At 50.9% G+C, this 21,818-nt stretch overlaps 5 protein-coding genes across 5 annotated transcripts in view; 2 read left to right on the top strand and 3 right to left on the bottom strand.

Moving 5' to 3' along the window:
* The window catches only part of GNG7 (G protein subunit gamma 7), a 211,481-nt gene extending 195,614 nt beyond the window's left edge, over positions 1-15,867 (bottom strand). The window contains exon 1 of the mRNA XM_050771008.1: positions 15,785-15,867. The gene's annotated coding sequence lies outside the window, so the exon portion shown is untranslated. The remainder of the gene's footprint in view (positions 1-15,784) is intronic.
* Positions 1-21,818, top strand: part of ZNF556 (zinc finger protein 556) — a 433,150-nt gene that overhangs the window by 230,776 nt on the left and 180,556 nt on the right. The window lies entirely within an intron of this gene.
* THOP1 (thimet oligopeptidase 1) overlaps positions 1-21,818 on the top strand; it is a 226,438-nt gene that overhangs the window by 100,171 nt on the left and 104,449 nt on the right. The gene's annotated exons all lie outside the window — the stretch shown is intronic.
* The window catches only part of TIMM13 (translocase of inner mitochondrial membrane 13), a 319,004-nt gene that overhangs the window by 281,180 nt on the left and 16,006 nt on the right, over positions 1-21,818 (bottom strand). The window lies entirely within an intron of this gene.
* Positions 1-21,818, bottom strand: part of LSM7 (LSM7 homolog, U6 small nuclear RNA and mRNA degradation associated) — a 401,328-nt gene that overhangs the window by 379,241 nt on the left and 269 nt on the right. The gene's annotated exons all lie outside the window — the stretch shown is intronic.

The raw sequence follows: 21,818 nt of genomic DNA, 5'->3' as shown, positions 1-21,818 counted from the left end.
TTTTAAAAAATATTTTTTAATGGCAAAGACCACATTTACATTTGCACCAACCTAATAAATACATAAAATAAATAAATAGATGAGAAAAAATTAAACAAAAATAAAAATAATGCAGAAAAAACACCAAAATGCCCATCACACTATACATAGCACCAGGCTATAGGGGAAAAAAAAATAATTATATATAATTGTTCCCAAATCATTAAACCCTCCTCATCATGGAGGCTATAGGAATAAAAGCTCCTAACAAGACCATATTTGGTGGCCTCCCAGCACTTTGGGAGGCCGAGGCGGGTGGATCACCTGAGGTCAGGAGTTCGAGCCCAGCCTGGCCAACATGGTGAAACCCCGTCTCTACTAAAAATACAAAAATTAGCTTGGTGTGGTGGTGGACGCCTGTAATCCCAGCTACTCAGGAGGCTGAGGCAGGAGGATCACTTGAACCTGGGAGGCAGAGGTTGCAGTGAGCCGAGATGGCACCATTGCACTCCAGCCTGGGCTACGGAGTGAGACTCCAACTCAAAAAAAATATATGTATATATATATTTTTTAAATATTTAAAAAATATTTTTAAAAATATTTAGCCGGGTGCGGTGGCTCAAGCCTGTAATCCCAGCACTTTGGGAGGCCGAGACAGCTACTCGGGAGGCTGAGGCAGGAGAATGGCGTGAACCTGGGAGGTGGAGCTTGCAGTGAGCTGAGATCCGGCCACTGCACTCCAGCCTGGGTGACAGAGCAAGACTCCGTCTCAAAAAAAAAAAAAAAAAAAATTTAAATATATATAAAATATATAATATATAAAATATATACAAAATATGAAACTATATTTAAAATATAAAAATATATATATCAATATTTAAAATTTTTGTTTTTAAATTTAAAAAAATTTTTAAATTATGTGTATATATATATATACTCGATGCAATTCTCTGAAGTTAACTGTTAGAGCTCTGACAACACAGAGGCTGAAATGACATGACAAATGCTAAAGTACAAAGTTCCAAGATCAAGTCCCAGCAAGACCACTAACTCGTGCAACTGCCAGGCCTTAGTTGCCAACCGTAAAGCAGGCGAGATGAACTCGAGGGCCAACACGCTTCTTCGGTAAGAGTCCAGACACCCAGTGTTTTCAGCCTTGCAGTGGAGCCACTCTCTGTGGCAGTGACTTAACTACACCGTGGCAGAAGAATGCCCAGAGCTGCGTGCCAATAAAACATTATTTCTGGACGCTAAAATCGGAATGCCATATAATTGTCATGTGTCACGGCCTTTTCTTTTGACTTTTGTTTTTTGCTTCTTTTGGCAGCGGGCAGAAGGGAGGGTGCCTTTGACTTTTTTTTCCCAACCATTTAAAAATGGAGGCCGGGCACGGTGGCTCACGTCTGTAATCCCAGCACTTTGGGAGGCTGAGGCGGGAGGATCACTTGAGGTCAGGAGTCTGAGACCAGCCTGGCCAACGTGGCGAAACCCCGTCTCTACTAAAAATACAATAATTAGCTGGGTGTGGCGTCGGGCACTTGTAATCCCAGTTACTTGGGAGGCTGAGGCAGGAGAATGGCTTGAACCAGGAGGCAGAGTTTGCAGTGAGTCAAGATCGCGCCACCGCACTCCAACCTAGGCGACAGAATGAGATTCTGTCTCAGAAAAGTAAAATAAAATAAAAATAAAAATGAGATAATCATTCTTAGCCCACGGGCCATATATAAAACCAGGCTGTGAGCCAGAGATGGCCCAAGGGCGGTGGTTACTGACTCCTGGACTGGACGTACTCTAAGCCCCTTTCTCAGCTGCCTTTTTAAGATTCTCTGATTCCAAATCCACCTGAGGTTTTCAATTTCAACCTGTTGGCTCAGTTCTTTTTTTTTTTTTTTCTTCTCAAGACAAGGTCTTGCTCTGTTGCCCGGGCTGCAGTGCAATGGCACAATCCCGGCTCACTGCAGCCTCCACCTCCCAGACTCAAGCAATCCTCCCACCTCAGCCTCCCAAGTAGCTTGGGTTACAGGCACACACCACCACGCCCAGCTAAGTTTTGTGTTGTTAATAAAGACGGGTTTTCACCATGTTGGCCAGGCTGGTCTCAAACTCCTGACCTCAAGCGATCCTCCCACCTCAGCCTCCCGAGTAGCTGGGGTTACAGGCATGCACCACCACACCCAGTTAAGCTTTGTATTGTTAATAAAGATGGGGTTTCACCATGTTGGCCAGGCCGGTCTCGAACTCCTGACCTCAAGTGATCCTCCCACCTCAGACTCCCAAAGTGCTGGGATTACAGGTGTGAGCCACCGCGCCCAGCCAGGGCAGTGAAACTATACGATACCACAATGGTGGACACATATCCTCACACCCTTCTCCAAACCCATAGAATCTTCAACACCAAGAGTGAACTCCAATAGAGCCTGGGGACTCTGGGTGACAATGATGTGTCAACGTGGGTTCATCCATTGTGATGATAACAAATGCACCATTCTGGTACGGGGTGCTGGTGGTGGGGGAGGCTGTGTGTGTGGGTTGCAGGGGGGGATGTATGGGAACTTTCTGTTCTTACCGCTCAATTTTGCTGTAAACCTAAAATAGCTCTAAAAAAATAAAGTCTATTTAAAAACCCAAAAGTATCTTTGTACTTTAATGCAATCACAGAATCATAAAATCTTATTAGAAATGGTTTAGGGCTCAGTGGCGCATTGTCCGTAATCCCAGCACTTTGGGAGGACGAGACTGGAGGATTGCTTGAGCTCAGCAGTTTGAGACCAACCTGGGCAACATGGCGAGACCCCATCTCTACTAAAAATGGAAAACTTAGCCAGTCATGGTGTTATGTACTTATAGTCCCAGCTACTCAGGAGGCTGAGGTGGGAGGATCACTTGAGCCTGGGAGGCAGAGGCTGCAGTGAACCAAGATTGCACCACTACACTCCAGCCTGGGCAACAGAGCAAGACTCTTTCTCCAAAAAAATAAAAATTAAAAAAAATAATAAAAGGAAGAGTCGGGTGCAGTGGCTCATGCCCGTAATCCCAGCATGTTGGGAGGCCGAGGTGGAAGGATCACTTGAGGTCAAGAGTTTGAAACCAGCCTGGCCAACATGGTGAAACCTCTTCTCTACTAAAAAATACAAAAATTGGCCAGGCATGGTGGTGCACACCTGTAGTCCCAGCTACTCAGGAGTATGAGGCAGGCGGAGTGCTTGAACCCAGGAGGTGAAGGTTGCAGTGAGCCAAGATCGTACCACTGTATTCCAGCCTGGACAACAGAACGAGACTCTGTCTCAAAAAAATTAAGATAAAACAGGCCAGGCGCGGTGGCTCACGCCTGTAATCCCAGCACTTTGGGAGGCCAAGGCGGGCGGATCACGAAGTCAGGAGATCGAGACCATTATGGCGAACACGGTGAAACCCCGTCTCTACTAAAAATACAAAAAAAAAAAAAAAAAAAAAAATTAGCCGGGCATTGTGACGGGCGCCTGTAGTCCCAGCTACTCGGGAGACTGAGGCAGGAGAATGATGTGAACCTGGGAGGCGGAGCTTGCAGTGAGCGGAGACCGCGCCACTGCACTCCAGCCTGGGAGACAGAGCGAGACTCCGTCTCAAAATAAAATAAAATAAAATAAAAAAAATTAAAAAATTAAGATAAATCAAAATAAAAGAAAAAGAAATTATTTAGACCAGTGATTCTCAACTAGGGACGTTTCTGCCTACGGGGAGCCCTGGGCAATATGACGGGGAGCTCCTGGCATGGAGTGGGTGGAGTCCAGAGACGCCGCTCAGCACCCAGCAATGCCCAAGACAGCCCCACCCCAGAGAAGGATCCAGCCCCAATGCCCACAGTGCCCAGGGCAAGAGATCCTACTTTATCCAGGTCTCACCACTTCAATAACAATACACTTAACATTTACAGAGTGCTTTACAATTCCCAGTGCATCCCTGCTGTACGTGGCCAGGGCCAGGCGTTCCCACCCTGTTTTACAGACCAGGAGTGGTCGGGGCACTTCTCAGGGGGGCTGCGTGGTCACCTGTGGCCTCTCTGCCCCCCGGGGGTTCTGGGAGGGACACGAACTCAAAATTCCCACTTCCTTCTGCAGCCTCCTGCGCTCCCAGGGGCCCCTGCAGGCACAGAGTTCTCCACTGGTTGTGGGATGGTGCACGTGTAATTTTTCTGTAGCTGGGAAAAGGCAGGAGGGAGGAGGGGGAAGCAGGAAGGAATTTAGCACCTGGGATCACACAGTCCGGGAAAAGCCTGACTCTCACCGCACGCAGGGGACGAAGGCGTTGGGGGTTACACTGTGAACCCCTCCAAAGGAACAGTCCATGACCCAACCCCGCACACCTGGGACTGGGAGCTTATTTAGAATTAAGGTCTTTGCAGATGTCATGAATTTAGATGCAGTCACACTGGATTAGAATGAACCCTAAATCCAACGACCGATGGCCTCTTTTTTTTTTAGACAGGCTTTTGCTCTGTCACCCAAGCTGGAGTGCAGTGGCACAATCATGGTCCACTGCAGCCTCGACTTCCCAGACTCCAGCGATCCTCCCACCTCAGCCTCCTGAGTAGCTGGGACCACAGACGCATGCCAACACGCCCAGCTAATTTATGTCTTTTTGGTAGCGATGGGATTGTTTCCTGTTGCCCAGGCTGGTCTCAAACTCCTGGGCTCAAACGATCAACCTGCCTTGGCCTCCTAAAGTGCTGACCCAGACTGACCTCACAAGAGAAGGGAAATTTCAGCCGGGTGCAGTGGCTCACACCTGTAATCCCAGCACTTTGGGAGGCCGAGGCGGGAGGATCACCTGAGGTCAGGAGTCAAAATCAGCCCGGCCAACATGGTGAAACCCCGTCTCTACTAAAAACACCAAATTAGCTGGGTGTGGTGGCACACGCCTGTAACCCCAGCTACTCGGGAGGCAGAAGAATTGCTTGAACCTGGGAGGCGGAGGTTGCAGTAAGCTGAGATCACACCACTGCACTCCAGCCTGGGCAGCAGAGCAAGATTCCATCTCAAAAAAAAAAAAAAAAAAAAAATAGAGGAGGGAAATTTCACAGACACCCAGGGAGAAGGACTTTTGTGGCGACAGAGGCAGAAATCAGATCAATAAGCCATAAGCCAAGGACTCCCGGAGCTCCTGGAGAGCGGGAGAGGCAGGGAGACTCCTTCCCTGGAGCCTCTAGAAGGAGTGCAGCCCTGCTGACACTGTGATTTCAGACTCCTGGTCTCTGGAACCACAAGACGATACATTTCTGTTATTTTAGCCACCCAGTCTGTGGTCATTCATGACAGTGGCGGTCCCAGGCTCCTCCTACAACTGGGCACTGGCAAGGCCGGCAAAGTCCAGGCCTTACTTTCCAACCACTCTGAAGCCACAGCCGTCTCTGTGCCAACAGACTCTGCCAGGACATCTGCACTTGAACTTGGCTGGATTCACCTCTTTTCTTTGATTCCTCCTGGCTTTGTTGTCCATCAAGTTAGGGAGGTTTTTTAAGAAGGCCAGAGGCAGCGGTCTTGGCCTTGTCAACAAAGGTCAAATGAACAATGAAAACCGGCGTCGTGGCTCACACCTGTAATTCTAGAACTTGGGCTGGCTGAGGTGGGCGAATTACTTGAGCCCAGGAGTTCAAGTCCAGCCTGGACAACATAGCAAGACCCCATCTCTACAAAAGATACAACAATTAGCCAGGTGTGGCGGTACATACTTGTGGTCTCAGCTATCTGGGAGGCTGAGGCAGGAGGATCACTTGAACCCAGGAGTTCAAGACCAGCCTGGACAACATAGCAAGACCCCATCTCTACAAAAGATACAACAATTAGCCAGATGTGGTGGTACATACTTGTGGTCTCGGCTATCTGGGAGGCTGAGGCAGGAGGATCACTTGAGCCCAGGAGTTCAAGACCAGCCTGGACAACATAGCAAGACCCCATCTCTACAAAAGATACAACAATTAGCCAGGTGTGGTGGTACATGCTTGTGGTCTCAGCTATCTGGGAGGCTGAGGCAGGAGGATCACTCGAGCCTGGGAGTTCAAGGCTGCAGTAAGCTGTGATTGTGCCACTGCACTCCAGCCTGGGTAACAGAGTAAGCCCCTATCTCATTAAAAAGAAAAGCAGACATTCAGCCAGGCACAGTGGTTCACGTTTGAAATCCCAACACTTTGGGAGTCCAAAGCGGGTGGATCACTTGAGCTTAGGAGTTCAAGACCAGCCTGGGCAACATAGTGAGACTGCACCTCTACAAAAAATTAGCCGGATGCGGTGACATGCGCCTGTAGTCCCAGCTACTCCAGAGGCTGATGCGGGAGGATCGCTTGAGCCCAGGAGTTCGAGACCAGTCTGGGCAACATAGCAGTACCCCATATCTACAAAAATTTTATTTTATTTTATTTTGTTTGTTTGTTTGTTTGTTTTTTTTTACGGAGTCTCACTCTGTTTGTTTGTTGCAAGCTTCGTTTCACGCCATTCTCCTGTTTAGCTTTTTTTTTTGTATTTTTTAGTAGAGATGAGACGGAGTCTCACTCTGTGGCCCCTGGGCTGGAGTGCACCGTGTGGCGCGATCTCGGCTCACTGCAAGCTTCGCCTCCCTGGAGTGCAGTGGTGCAATATTGGGTTCATGCCATTCTCCTGCCTCAGCCTCCCGAGTAGCTGGGACTACAGGCGCCCGCCACCTCGCCCGGCTAGTTTTTTGTATTTTTTAGTAGAGACGGGGTTTCACTGGGTTAGCCAGGATGGTCTCGATCTCCTGACCTCGTGATCCGCCCGCCTCGGCCTCCCAAAGTGCTGGGATTACAGGCGTGAGCCACCGCGCCCGGCCAAGAAAAGCAGACTTTCAACTAATTAATGTACATCAAAGGTAATCTTTTTCTACTTTACCATCCTCCAAAGAGTAACTGTACAGAAATTCCAAAACGGTAGCCATTTCTGCAAACCAGGGTCCCTCCCCCAGGCACTGTGGACATCGGGGCTCTGGACCATTCTCTGGGGTGCGGCCATCCTGGGCACTGCAGGGCGCTGAGTAGTGTCCCTGGCATCCACCCACTCCATGCCAGGAGCAGCGCCAGTCATGACAGCCACAAATGTCCCCAGATACCACTCAGTGTCCCCTGAAGGCCAGAATCGCCCCCAGGGACAAGCTCTGATTTAGGGCATGGCTAGACATGAGACAGAGACAGCACCAGATAAATGTGTCAAGGGTTAAAGAATGAATGCCCACATTCTACCCACCCGCCCCCACAGGTCTCTAATCAAATGCCACCTCCTCTTGGAGGCTCTCAGAGGTCAAGGTCCCTGTCTTCATTCTGTAACCCCAGCACCCGACACAATATCAGACACTTAATGTTGTATTGTGAACGTTCATAAATGTCTGTAAAATAAATGACTCTGACCTTGAAATGTCTCCATGCCTAAGAAATCTTGGTTGTTTGAGGATAAAATTCTCTTCCTTCTCTCTCTTGGGCTGGGCTACATTTGAGATTCTAAGGTGGGGTCAGCATAGGGGATTTGGGTCAGAAATGTCAAGGCTATTTGGAATGGGTGACACCATTTTTAGAGGAATCTACATTTTGGGGAGTTTTTTGTTGTTGTTGCTTTTTTTTTTTTTTTTTTTTTTTTTTTGGCAGGGAATGGCACTTAACTAGTTCAACTATAGTTTTTAGGGGAAGAAAACAAAAACAAAAAACAGTTTTAGTTTAAAGGATCTGTTCTACCATAGCCTGATACACAGCAGTGGTTCTCAACCCCAGATGACTGTGGATAATGTCTGGGGACATCTGTGGCTGTCACAACTCAGGGGTGCTCCTGGCGTGGAGTGGGTGGAGGCGAGGGACGCTGCTCAGCACCCTGCAGTGCGCAGGACGGCCCCACCCCAGAGGACAATCCGGTCCCCCCATCTGCAGTGCCAAGAGGGAGCCCCTACATTATTTGGGAGAAGATCAAGTCGGCCTCCTGATCACACTGGACACCAGAATAAACTCCCAACGGGGCAGTCGGTGTAAACCAGGGGGACCCCCAGCTCCTGGGACTCATCTCCTCTCTCCCTCCCCACTCAGGATGTGGATTTCAACGTGTGCAGCCTCCTGGGACCTCAGCAGGGCAGAGGATCATGGGACGCAGAGTCTCCTGGGGTCCGTGGAACCCCCTAGCCCAGATGTGATCTGCTCCCTGAGGGACACGGGGCTGTGTCTGGGGACATCTGTGGTAGTCACAACTGGAGGTGCTCCTGGCAAGGAGTGGGTGGAGGCCTGGGATGCTGCTCAGCACCCTGCAGTGCCCAGGACGGCCCCACCCCAGAGAATGATCCTACTCAGACCATGACAGAGTAGGATCGAACTCGAGCTCAGGAGTTCGAGACCAGCCTCGGCAATACAGGGGGACCTCCATGTTTACAAAAATTTTTTTTAATTAGCTGGGCATGGTGGCGTGCATCTGCAGTCCCAGCTACTCTGGGAGGCTGAGGTGGGAGGATTGCTTGAGCCCGGAGTTTGAGGCTGCAGTGAGTCAGGCTGAGAAAATGTGTGGGGAGTGGCAATAGGGAGACCTAGCGCCCTCTGTGTACCCACTAAGATGGGCCAGTCTCCACCACTCCATTCCCTGGCAAACTAGTATTCTACTCAAAGCTTCCCCGTGGCCTCCCGTCTGGACCTTCCTTAGCCCCCTCTCTACCCGCCTGGACGACTACTTATCACCCCTGCACCTACACAGCTCCCAGAACACGCAGGCCTGAGGCCCCCACCTCTGTGCCACCCTGGGCTCAGGCCCCTCTGACCCGGGCTGCCATCTCCACGGCCCCCACACCAGCACACAGATGCCTCATTCACGTGGTGCTCCCAGGGCCTGGCACCAGTTCTGAGGCTTAAAATAGGCACACAACGGGCCTTTGTCGGATAGAGGAAGGAAGGAAGGAGCGTTTCAGACAAAGGAGACAGCAACAGCAGCGTCCAGGAAACCCAGGGGCACTGGGGAGGTGGATGGAGCCAAGTGGGGGGGCACTTGAAGAGTCAGAGGGCAGGGCTGGGCCATGCAGGACCGTGAAGACCCCATGAGGAACTGGGGTGCCATCGTGCGGGTGCTCACTTGGTAGGGGGCAGGGAAGTTACCGTCTGATCAGTGCCCAGGAAGCTTACTAGGAAGGTCTTGCTGGAGTCAGAGAAACCAGAGGCCACTTTGTCACCTCAGAGGCTCCCGCCAGAGATGATGAGGCTCTCAGCTCAAGAGGGAGCACTGGGATGGGAAAGGAAGGAGACAGAAGGGGCCAGGCATGGGGGCTCACGCCTGTAATCCTAGCACTTCGGGAGGCCGAGGCAGGCGGATCACCTGAGGTCAGGGGTTCGAGACCAGCCTGGGCAACATGGTGAAGCCCTGTCTCTACTAAAAATACAAAAATTATCCGGGTGTGGTGGCAGGCACCTGTAATCCCAGCTACTCGGGAGGCTGAGGCAGGAGAATCACTGGAACCTGGGAGGCGGAAGTTGCAGTGAGCCGAGATTACACCACCGCATGCCAGCCAGAGCAAAAGAAAGAAGACAGAGAAGGAAGGAGGGAAGGAGAGAGGCGGGGGGGGGGGGGGGGAGGGAGGGAGGGAGGGAAGGAGGAAGGAAGAGAGGGAGGAAGAGAGGGAGGGAGGGAGGGAGGGAGGGAGGGAGGGAGGGAGCGAGGAAGGGAGGGAAGGAAAGAAAGCACCCCTAAACAAACATCCCAAGCTTCAGTACAGTGGGCTGCCTGCACCCAGGAAAAAGCCATTTACATCCCAGCACCACGCTCCATCGCCCAAAGGCAGAAGCAGCCGGGCGTGTGTTGCTGGATGGGTGGATGAGCACAGCGCTGCCGGTCCACACACCGGAACACAACTCAGCCCTGAAAAGGAGCGAGGCTCTGACGCAGGCCACAGCATGGATGCACCTTGAGGATGTCACACGCAGTGAGAGACACCAGACACAAAAGGCCACACAGGGTGTGACCCACTTCTTTGAAATGTCTAGGACAGGCCGGTCCAGAGACAGGAGGGAGAGGCGTGGGTGCCGGGGCTGGGGGAGGGGGTGGAGAGTCCCCCTCATGGGGACAAGGGATCTTACTGGGTGATGGAATGTTTTTTTGTTTGGTTGGTTTTTGAGACAGAGTCTTGCTCTGTCGCCCAGGCAGGAGTGCAGTGGTGTGATCTTGGCTCACTGCAACCTCCACCTCCCGGGTTCCAGCGATTCTCCTGCCTCGGCCTCCTGAGTAGCTGGGATTACAGGCACTTGCCACCACAGCCAGCTAATTTTTGTATTTTTAGTAGAGATGGGGTTTTGCCACGTTGGCCGGGCTGGTCTCAAACTCCTGACCTCAAGTGATCCTACCCCTTCAGCCTCCCAGAGTGCTGGGATCACAGGAATGTTCTGAAAGGGGCTTATAGGGATGTTTGCACAGCTCATAAACTTATTTAAAAGATGGAATTGTATCCTTAAAAGGACTGAATGTTATGAAGTGTAAATTATACCTCGATTTTTGTCATAAAAAGCAGTAAGACTTTTCCTTTTACGAGGTTCAAGTAACTGTTTGTGGAAGCGTCTCAGTGCTGCCCACAAACCCCCCTTGCCCACCCGTGTCAGGAGCGGATCTGGGGGAGGAACCACACAGACAGAGTGTGGCCCACTCACGCCGCAGGATCGGGGGAGGAGGAGGAGGACAGGAGTGACCCCTCGGGGGCTGCTGTGTGACTGAGGAGAGGTCAACCCATCTCCTCAGTTCTCACACTCATCTGTAAGGTCTCCTGGGTGACGTCAACCATGAACACTTTTCCCTAACTCTTAAGAGACAGAGGCCAGGCCAAAGAGGGCATGTGTAAAAAGCAGTGACAAGTGAAGTCAAGAAATGTCACTGAGCGGGGGGAGGCGCCCAACATCACCAAGGACGCCGAATTGCAGAAATCAGTCGTGAAAGGACACAGCGGCCGGGCTCAGTGGCTCACACCTGTCATCCCAGCACTTTGGGAGGCCGAGGTGGTTGGATGACCTAAAGTCAGGAGTTCGAAGCCAGCTGAGACCCCCGAATCTACTAAAAATACAAAAATTAGCCGGCGTGGTGGTGCATGCCTGTAATGGAAGCTACTCGGGAGGCTAGGGCAGGAGAATCGCTTGAACCTAGAAGGCGGAGGTTGCAGTGAGCCGAGATCGCACCACTGCACTCCAGCCTGGGCAATGGAACGAGACCACATCTCAAATAAAAAGGACAGGCCGGGCGTGGTGGCTCACGCTTATAACCACAGCACTTTGGGAGGCCGAGGCGGGCGGATCACCAGAGGTCAGGAGTTCCAGACCAGCCTGGCCAAAATGGTGAAACTCCATCTGTACTAAAAATACAAAAATTAGCTGGGTGTGGTGGAGGGCACCTGTAGTCCCAGCAGAGGCTGAGGCAGGAGAATCGCTTGAGCCCTGGAGGCGAAGGTTGCAGTGAGCCAAGATTGCACCATCACATTCCATCCTGGGTGACAGAGAGAGACTGCGTGTCAAAAAAAAGAAGGAAGGAAGGAGAAAGAAAGAGAGAGAAAGGAGAAAGAAAAGAAAGAAAGAGAGAGAAGAAAGAAAGGAAGGAAGGAAGGAAGGAAGGAAGGAAGGAAGGAAGGGAGGGAGGGAGGGAGGAGGGAGGGAGGGAGGGAGGGAGGGAAAGAAAGAAAGGGAGAGAAAAAAAGCACACACGCACCAGCTCCCAAGCCCCTAGAGACCAGGCACGACCTTCTTGTAAGAAACCATGAAGCATCTTCAAAAATACAAATGACTCAGTGGATATGATTTTAAAAACTATTGCTGCTTCCAGACGCAACTGAAAAAATCGGAATAACACCTTGAATGAAGAAAGGAGTGTTTCCCACTACTACTCGGTGAACAAGAAAAATGCCTCCATTCAGTAAACACGAAGCTGAATTATCTACACGTGAGAGTAATTTGTGTTTCGTTCTCTTTGCTGTCAAGCAGTGGGGCCCCAGGGTTTATTAAGCATGAAACAAGAACAGAAAATGAAGGCCTCAGTCAAAGGATGTTTTCTAAATAAAGCTCTGTGAGATCAAGATGCACCTGCAGAATTCAAGCTACGTTGGAAGCTTCACACTCCAGGTTAAAACCGAGAAAGCACACTGCAAACACTGTCATCTTCCAATGCCTGTAACTGACAACTTCATCCCCATCTTCTAAATCAGTATTAAGTGTTCAAAAGCCACCTAAAAGACCCACCTAAAAATGAGTAGCCTTTTTTTTCTTCTTCTTCTTCTTTGAGACAGAGTCTCACTCTGTCACCAGGCTGGAGTGCAGTGGCGCAATCTCAGCTCACTGCAACCCCTGCCTCCTGGGTTCAAGTGATTCTCCTGCCTCAGCCTCCCAAGTAGCTGGGACTACAGGTGCATGCTACCACACCCGGCTAGTTTTTGTATTTTTAGTAGAAACGGGGTTTCACCATGTTGGTCAGACTGGTTTCGAACTCCTGACCTCAAGTGATCCACCCACTTCGGCCTCCCAAAGTGTTGGGATTACAGGCGTGAGCCACTGCGCCCGGCCATAAGTAGGCATTTCTAGTGTTTTCTAAAAGCAGTGAGACCTTAGTTCTCCCCTCTCAAAACGATAGCACTAAATGACTTAAAAACAATCCTCAATTCTGAATGGCCCCACTTCATGCACATCAAAGGGGAGATGAGGTCGTTAAAGGAGAAAATAAATCAGTTTTGTCTATAACAAGGGTTCCACACTGGAGTGTCTCTGTCCCTACAGGACACTGGGTGATGTCTGGAGACATCTGTGGTTGTCACGATGCAGGGAGCTCCTGGTGTGGAGTGGGTGGAGGCCAGAGACGCTGCTCAGCACCCCGCAGTGCCCAGAAGTCCTCACCCCAGAGAACGATCAGACCCCAAATGTCCACAGCACTGGGAGAGAGAGACCAAACGCACCCCATACACTGAAGTTGTAAACTCAACATTTCGAGCGTATAATCACAGCTGGATGTGGTTCCTTACGGGGCACCCTTAAATCAGAATGACCCAGGCAGCCTTCTCTTAAACAGGTGCATTTGTTACTTAACGAGCCTTGAGTATCTCCTGCCACCAGGTGTGGACAAAGTCATCTTTCTTTTCAGTTTTTTACTCACTTTTAATAATATGGAGACAGGCTCCATATTTGAAACTCCATCTCAAAATAATAGTAATAATAATAATATTAAGAAATATTTTTCTTGCTGTTGGAGATTCTTTTTTTTTTTTTTTTTTTTTTTTTTGAGACAGAGTCTGTCTCGGTTGCCCAGGCTGGAGTGCAGTGGCACGATCTCGGCTCACTGCAACCTCCACCTTCTGGGTTCAAGCCATTCTCCTGCTTCAGCCTCCCAAGTAGCTGGGATTACAGGCAACCACCACCATGCCCAGCTAAATTTTCTATTTTTAGTAGAGACAGGTTTTCACTCTATTGGCCAGGCTGGTCTCGAACTCCTGACCTCAGGTGATCTACCCACCTCAGCCTCCCAAAGCGTGGGGATTACAGGCATGTGCCACCACAACCACCCATGCAGATTATTTTTGAAAGCTTCTGGGGGTGACCCTGATGTATGCCCCTAAGGTTGCAGGACTAGAGTCAAGTTCCAGTCACTTCCTTTCCTCTCCTCTGTGACAACTCAGGCATCCCACTCCTCTACCTCCAAACGCACCCAAGAAAAAAACTGGATTGAGTACATTATTCTCCATGCTTCAGGTACCCTGGCTACCTGCTAGGAAATATTCCACGCATACATCCCGTAATTCGACCCTGAGAGGCACATGCTACCGTTTTTATTATTCCCGCTTTGCAGGGGAGTCAGCACCACCTCCAAAAGACGATACAGCCCAGCAGCGAGAGGCCGGGTGGGAACACACAGGCGCACCTCCCAGAGGCCCCCGACTCTCCCTCAGGGCAAGATCGCAGCATCCCACGATGGGAACAAGTTTGTGAACTTGGCATTTGCCTCGCTGACACCTAGCAACCGTGTGAAGACGCTTAGCTGGGAATCCGCTGCCTCTGTTCATCAAGCTTGTCTTCCACCGCCCACCTCCCAGCCCCTAGCAACCCCCGCTCCCCAGGAAAAATAAAGTACCACCCACGTCGCTCAATATCACCGTCCCAAAAACTCCCACTTTAGTTCCTGAAAAATTCAGTCACCGACAGGAGCCTTTCTCCTTCCTGAAGCGTTCTCCTTGGCACCCTATATCCTAGAAATAAACCTCAAAAAGTATTCCAAACTCCCGTCTCCTTCAGCTCACTGTTCCCAGGGGGGTTGTGCTCCGTGCCCGGTTCTAGAGCAAACAATTAACATCTCCCCCAAAAGTAGAGGGGTGAGTCCTCTCCAAATTGCTTTTAACTGGATCCTACCTGAGACACCTCCCCATACCCCGTTTTCCTCCTAATTAGTTAATGTCTAGCAAAACACCTGCCCCCAGGTTATCTCCAGCCTGGGACCTTACTCCCACCGCCTTTCTCACTACCTCACCCTAACTTCCTTCTCCCTGAACCCTCCTCCACCCCACGCACTCACAAGCTCCCCATTTCCCCCTGAAAGCCCCCAGACCCCTTCTGGAACAAGCCTGGCCCCCCACCTGTATGCTCCAGCCACTCTCTGGCTCACCCCAACTTTGTTCTTCTGCTCCTTTTCAGCTAAGCCTAACCCCTGGGCCGTCAATCACCGCCCTCCATCTTCACCAACCCCATTCCTCAGTCCTCTCCCCAGACAACCTCCACCTCTAATTCCCTCTGCAGCCCCCTCTCCAACAAACCCACTTCAAACTTCATCCCCAGCCCCCTCCCCAGCTCCCTGCAAACCTCAACCCCACTCCCAGCTCCCTCTTCAAATAAGCTGACCCTTGACTCAACCCCTGTTCCCCTCTCCAGCTAATCTCAATCCCCAGCTACACCTCCAGCGCCCTCCCCAACTAACTCAGATTTCCAATTCCACCTCCAGCCCCTCGACCTACAAGTCCAGCCCCCTCCCCAGCTAACTCGGACCTCCAACCCCACTCCAAGCCCCCTCCGCAGCTAACCTCGACCTGCGACTCTAGCCCCCTCCCCAGCAAACTCAAGACCTCCAATTCCACCACCAGCCCCTTCCTAGCTAACCTCGACCTGCCACTCCAAACTCCTCCCCAGATAACTCAGACCTCCAATCCTACTCCAAGCCCCATCCCCAGATAACCTCGACCTGCCACTCCAGCTCCCTCCCCAGATAACTCAAACGTCCAGTCTCACCCCCAGGCCCCTCCTCAGCTAACTCAGACCTCCAGTTCCACTTACAGCCTCCTCTCCAGCTGAGCTGGACCTGCAACTCCGGCCCTCTCCCCAGCTAACTCAGACCCCCATCTCACGCTCAGCCCCCTCCCCAGCTAATTTAGACCTCCAATCCCACCTCCAGCCCCCTCCCCAGCGAACCTGAACCTGCAACTCCAGCCTCCTCTCCAGCTAGCCGTGATCCCCAGTGGAGTCCCAGTGCCCGGACCCAACCCTTCCCCAGTTAACCTCCATCTGCACCTCCTGCCCCGTCCCCAGTTAACCTCGACCTACAACTCCCGCCCCCTCCCCAGCTAGCCCTGAACCCCAAGTGCAGCCCCAGGCCCTCCCCAGCTAACTCCGACCCCCAAGCGCAGCCCCATCCCCAATTCCAATCCCAGCCTCCAATTGCAGCCCGGGTCCCCAGCCCCAGCCCCCCTCCTCAGCCAACTCCGACCCCCAACTCGGTCCGCAGTCATTTCGGAGCCGTCCCAGTCCCCTCTCCGGGACGCCGGCCGCGCCCTCACTTCCCCTGGCCCGAAACGCGGGCGCCCTTACCTGCGCTCGGGCCCCGCGGCCGCCTCAGCCCCGCCGCGCAGCCGAACCCGCCGCCCCGGCCCGCGAGCGCTCGCTCCCCTCTGCGGGGGCGGGGCCGACACTCGAGGGGCGGGCCCTGGCGTCCCGGCACGACCAATCGCGAGCCCCGGCGGCGGGAGGCCGGAGCGGGGGCGGGGCGCGGGGCAGGCAGCGGGGTAGGCTGCGCCCAGGAGAGCGGGGCGGGGCTCCGGGAGCGGGCGGGGCCGGGGGCGGGGCGAGGAGCGGCTTTCCAGGGGTGACTTCGTGACGTCAGGAAGGCGCGAGGCGTTTCGCGAGTTCGAATCCCGCGCTAGGAGAGCGGGTTCGAATCCTGCATGCCAACTCCAGGGGTTCATTTGAGGAGGAAGAATGTCAGTAATCGTAACTGCTATGCCGCTTTCTTGAATATAGGCTCCCTTTCGTGGAACCCGCTGCATAAGACCAGAAGGCGAGATTACTATCCGCATTTTACAGAGGTGGAAACTGGGTCTCAGAGAGGTGAAACCTAAGGTCACTTGCCCCCTAAGATCACTTGCCCAAGCCTGTCTCATCATTTCCAAGGTTTCTCAGTTTCCTAACTCGTGGCCCTGGATTCACAAATTCCTGGGCCCCAACCCAGACGGAATGAACCAGAATCCTATAGGGAACTGGACCCTGCAATCTGTCTTTTGTTTTGCTTTTGTTTTGTTTTTGAGACAGGGTCCCACTCAATTGCCCTGGCTGGAGTGCAGTGGTGCAGACATAGCTCACTGTAGCTTTGAAGTCCCGGGCTCAAGTGGTCCTTCCACCTCAGCCTCCCAGGTAGCTGGGGCCACAGGCACGCACCACCACACTCGGCTTTTTTTTTTTTTTTTTTTTTGAGATGGAGTCTTGCTTTGTTGCCCAGGCTAGAGTGCAGTGGCACGATCTCGGCTCACTGCAACCTCCATCTCTCAGGTTCAAGTGATTCTTCTGTCTCAGCTTCCCGAGTAGCTGGGACTACAGGCACCCACCACCACGCCCGGCTAATTTTTGTATTATTAGTAGAGATGGAGTTTCACCATGTTGGCCAGGCTGGTCTTGAACTCCTGACCTCAGGTGATCCACCGGCCTTGGCCTCCCAAAGTGCTGGGATTACAGGCGTGAGCCACTGTGCCTGGTCCTGGCTAATGTTTTTGTTAGAGATGGGGTCTTGCTATGTTGCCCAAGCTGGTCTTGAACTCCTGCGCTCAAGTGATTCTCCTGCCTCCGCCTCCCAAAATGCTGGGATTACAGGCCTGGAATCTTCATTTTTCATAAGCTCCCTTGGGGATATCGGGAAACACTTTGTATTTCTCCAAAAGAAGCACACAGCCCTGGAAGGAAGATGGAGCCACCATATTCTGTGACCTCAGGGACCTCGTCCAGCACTGACACTGTGTCCTTGCTGCCCCACCTGAGCCCTGTGATTGGAGCTGCTGGCCAAAATCCAAGATAAACCTCCCCAGGGTTCCAGTCATCCCTGCAGGAACCTCCCTGCTCATCCTCCGGGCTCCAGTGGCCTGCCCTGCAGGACACAGAGAAACCTCCATCTCCCTGCTTGCCCTCCTCCAGGCTCTCCCCACTGGCATTCCCCAAGAGGAATGACTGTTTAAATAGAACTTGAGCAGGGCACAGTAGCTCACAACTGTATTCCTAGCACTTCGGGAGGCTGAAGCGGGAAGATCGCTTGAGCCCAGGAGTTCAAGACCAGCCTGACAACATAGTGAGACCCCAACTCTACAAAAAAATTAAAATATTAGCCGGGGCTGGCGGCGCACACCAGTAGTCCCAGCTACTTCGGAGGCCAAAGCAGGAGGATCGCTTGAGCCTGGGAGGTTGAAGCTGCAGTGAGCTATGATCATGCCACTGCACTCCAGCCTGGGCGACAGAGTGAGACTCTGTCTTTAAAAAAAAAAAAAGAAAGAAAGAAAGTGTTAAATACACAATGGAATATGATTTCGCCATACCAAAGAATAAAATGTCATTTGCAGCAAAATGGATGGGACCGGAGGTCAATATTAAGTGAAAAAGTGAAATAAACCAGACACAGAAAGACAAATACGGCCTGTTGTCACTGATATGTGGGAGCCAGAGAGTTGATCTCATGGAGGTAGAGAGTAGAATGATCAATATCAGAGGCTGGAAGGTTGTGTAGGTTGAGTGGGGGTAAATGAAAAGACGTGAGTTAATGAGTACAAACATTCAGTTAGACAGAAGGAATACATTCTAATGTTTGATAGCAGAATAGGGTGACTGTAGTTAGCAACAATGTATTGTATATTTCAAAATATAATCCCAACACTTTGGGAAGCCAAGGCAGGAGAATTCCTTGAGGGCAGGAGTTCGAGACCAGCCTGGGCAACATAGCGAGGCTTCATCTCTATTTAATAAAATATGTGTGTGTGTGTGTGTGTGTGTGTGTGTGTGTGTGTGTGAGAGAGAGAGAGAGAGAGAGAGAGAGAGAGATGGAGTTTCACTCTTGTTGCCCAGGCTGGCGTGCAATGACGTGACCTCGACTCACCACAACCTCCGCCTCCCGGGTTCAAGTGATTCTCCTGCCTCAGCCTCCTGAGTAGCTGGGACTACAGGCACGTCCCACCACACTCAACTAATTTTTTGTATTTTTTAGTACAGACGGGGTTTCACCATGTTAGCCAGGATGATCTCGATCTCTGGACCTCATGATCCACCCATCTCGGCCTCCCAAAATACTGGGATTGCAGGCACCCACCCAGACGCGGTGGCTCACGCCTGTAATTGCAACACTTGCGGAGGATGAGGCGGGCGGATCACCTGAGATCAGGAGTTTGAGACCAGCTTGACCAACATGAAGAAACCCTGTCTCTACTAAAAATACAAAATTAGCCGGGCGTGGTGGTGCGCACCTGTAATCCCAGCTACTCGGGAGGCTGAGGCAGAAGAATCGCTTGAACCCAGGAGGCGGAGGCTAAGGTGAGCCGAGGTCGCACCACTGCACTCCAGCCTGGGCAACAGGAGCGAAACGCCGTCTCAAAAAAATAGCTAGAAGAGAGACCTTGAATTGTTCCCAACATATAGAAATGAGAAATAGTCTAAGTTGTGAACACCCCAAATACCAAATATGATCATTATATGTTCCATGCATATAACAAATACCACATGTACCCCATACATAGATACAAGTATTTGTAACAATTTTGAAAAAGTGTCATGTGAAACCATGTTGGAGCCTAAGACAAATGCAAAAGGCAGCATATCCCGAAATAGACATATTTTCACGTATCTTTTCTCATCAATTTCCTTTGGGTTTTTTGTTCGTTTTATTTGTTGTTTATGTGTTTGGTTTTTGTTTGTTTTGAGACGGAGTCTCACTCTTGTTGCCCAGGCTGGAGTGCAGTGACGTGATCTCGGCTCCCTGCAAACTCCACCTCCCAGGTTCAAGCTATTCTCACGCCTCAGCCTCCCGAGTAGCTGGGCTTACAGGCGCCCACCACCGTGCCTGGCTAACTTTTGTTTTTTTTTTTTTTTTTTTTTTTTTTTGAGACGGAGTCTCGCTCTGTCGCCCACGCTGGAGTACAGTGGCCGGATCTCAGCTCACTGCAAGCTCCGCCTCCCGGGTTTACGCCATTCTCCTGCCTCAGCCTCCCGAGTAGCTGAGACTACAGGCGCCCGCCACGTCGCCCGGCTAGTTTTTTGTATTTTTTAGTAGAGACGGGGTTTCACTGTGTCAGCCAGGATGGTCTCGATCTCCTGACCTCGTGATCCGCCTGTCTTGGCCTCCCAAAGTGCTGGGATTACAGGTGTGAGCTGCCTCATCTGACCAACTTTTTTCACTTTTTATAATTATCTGATTCATCTAGGTGGTTGCTTGTCTTAGTATTTTGTTCCTTTTGACTGCTGAGTAATATTCCACAATGAGGATGGGGCACAATTTGTTCAACCATCCACCCACTGAAGACCAGTGTTTGGCTCTTACTAATAAAGCTGCCATTAACATTCCTGTAAGGGTTTGTGTATCAACATAAATCATTTCTCTGAGATATATGACCAGGACCACAGTTGCTATGTCATATGGTAGCTGCACGATTTGTTCTTTAAGAAACTGCCAAATATTCTTCCAGAGAGTTACGAATTTTTTTTTTTTTTTTTTTTTTTTGAGAGGGAGTCTCGCTCTGTCGCCCAGGCTGGAGTGCAGTGGCCGGATCTCAGCTTACTGCAAGCTCCGCCTCCCGGGTTCCCGCCATTCTCCTGCCTCAGCCTCCCGAGTAGCTGGGACTACAGGCGTCTGCCACATCGCCCGGCTAGTTTTTTGTATTTTTTAGTAGAGACGGGGTTTCACCGTTGGATGGTCTCGATCTCCTGACCTCGTGATCCACCCGTCTCGGCCTCCCAAAGTGCTGGGATTACAGGCTTGAGCCACCGCGCCCGGCCGAGTTACGAATTTTTTAATGTTTTCTTTTGAGATGGGGTCTTACCAGGTTGCCCAGGCTGATTTTGAACTCCTGGGCTCAAGTGATCCTCCTCCCTCAGCCTGCCAAAGTACTGGGATTACAGGCATGAGCCTGTATTTTTTAATGGTTAATTTTTTTCCAGAACATTAAAGCAGTTGAAAGTATTCAAGGATTCAAAAGATGTTGTATTCAAACTCACAATGGCATGTATCTTTTTGTAATGTTATTATTAAGTTTCTTTATGTCCAAATAGACTTTATTATAATTGTACTGTCCTAGTTTTAGTAGAAGCAAATTCTACTAAATCATCCGTCATATTTTCAAAATCTACTTCGGGAAAAAAAATCAACCACTAAAAATGCATAAAGATATATAAAGGTGCTGGGTCAGGCACGGTGGCTCATGCCTGTAATCTCAGCACTTTGAGAGGCTGAGGCAGGTGGATCATGAGGTCAAGAGATTGAGACCATCCTGGCCAATATGGTGAAACCCCGTCTCTACTAAAAATGCAAAAATTAGCTGGGCGTGGTGACGCACACCTGCAGTCCCAGCTACTCAGGAGGCTGAGGTAGGAGAATCGCTTGAACCCGGAAGACGGAGGTTGCAGTGAGCCGAGATCACAACACTGCACTGCAGCCTGGCAACAGAGCAAGACTCCATCTCAAAAAAAAAAAAAGAAAGAAAGAAAGAAAAAAAATAAAGACAAAGAAAATTAGATGGGCACAGTGGCACACAACTGTAGTCCCAGCTACTCAGGAGGCTGAGGCAGGAGAATCGCTTGAACTGGAAGGAGGAGGTTGCAGTGAACCAAGATTGCACCACTGCACTCCAGCCTGGGCAACAAATTGAGACCCTGTCTCAAAAAAATAAAAAGATATAAAAAGATGCTTAAATATTTGGTGTATGTACACATGCACACATTTTTCCTTTTGCCTGAGGCTCTCAGGGGAATGTTGGATGCTGCCTTTATTTGGGATTTTAATATTTTGTTCAATGCAGACTTTTTGTGCTCGTATCAATTTTTTAAAAAATATTGCATTATGGCCGGGCGCAGTGGCTCAAGCCTGTAATCCCAGCACTTTGAGAGGCCGAGACGGGCGGATCACGAGGTCAGGAGATCGAGACCATCCTGGCGAACACGGTGAAACCCCGTCTCTACTAAAAAAAATACAAAAAACTAGCCAGGCAAGGTGGCGGCGCCTGTAGTCCCAGCTACTCGGGAGGCTGAGGCAGGAGAATGACGTAAACCCGGGAGGCGGAGCTTGCAGTGAGCTGAGATCCGGCCACCGCACTCCAGCCTGGGTGACAGAGCGAGACTCCGTCTCAAAAAAAAAAAAAAATATATATATATATATATATATATTGCATTAGGACCAGGTGCAGTGGCTCATGCCTGTAATCCCAGCACTTTGAAAGACCAAGATGGGTGGATTGCTTGAGGCCAGGAGTTCAAGAGCAGACTGGCCAACATAGTGAGACCCTGTCTCCACTAATAATACAAAAAAATTAAAATTAGCTGGGCCGTGGTGGCGCATGCCTATAATGCTGGCTACTTGGGAGGCTGAGGCAGGAGAATCGCTTGAACC

This window comes from Macaca thibetana, chromosome 19 (assembly GCF_024542745.1).
Source record: "Macaca thibetana thibetana isolate TM-01 chromosome 19, ASM2454274v1, whole genome shotgun sequence".
In the NCBI taxonomy this organism is placed as follows: Eukaryota; Metazoa; Chordata; class Mammalia; order Primates; family Cercopithecidae; genus Macaca; species Macaca thibetana.
Note: the sequence above shows the minus strand (reverse complement) of the source record. Positions and strands in the feature narration are given on the sequence as shown.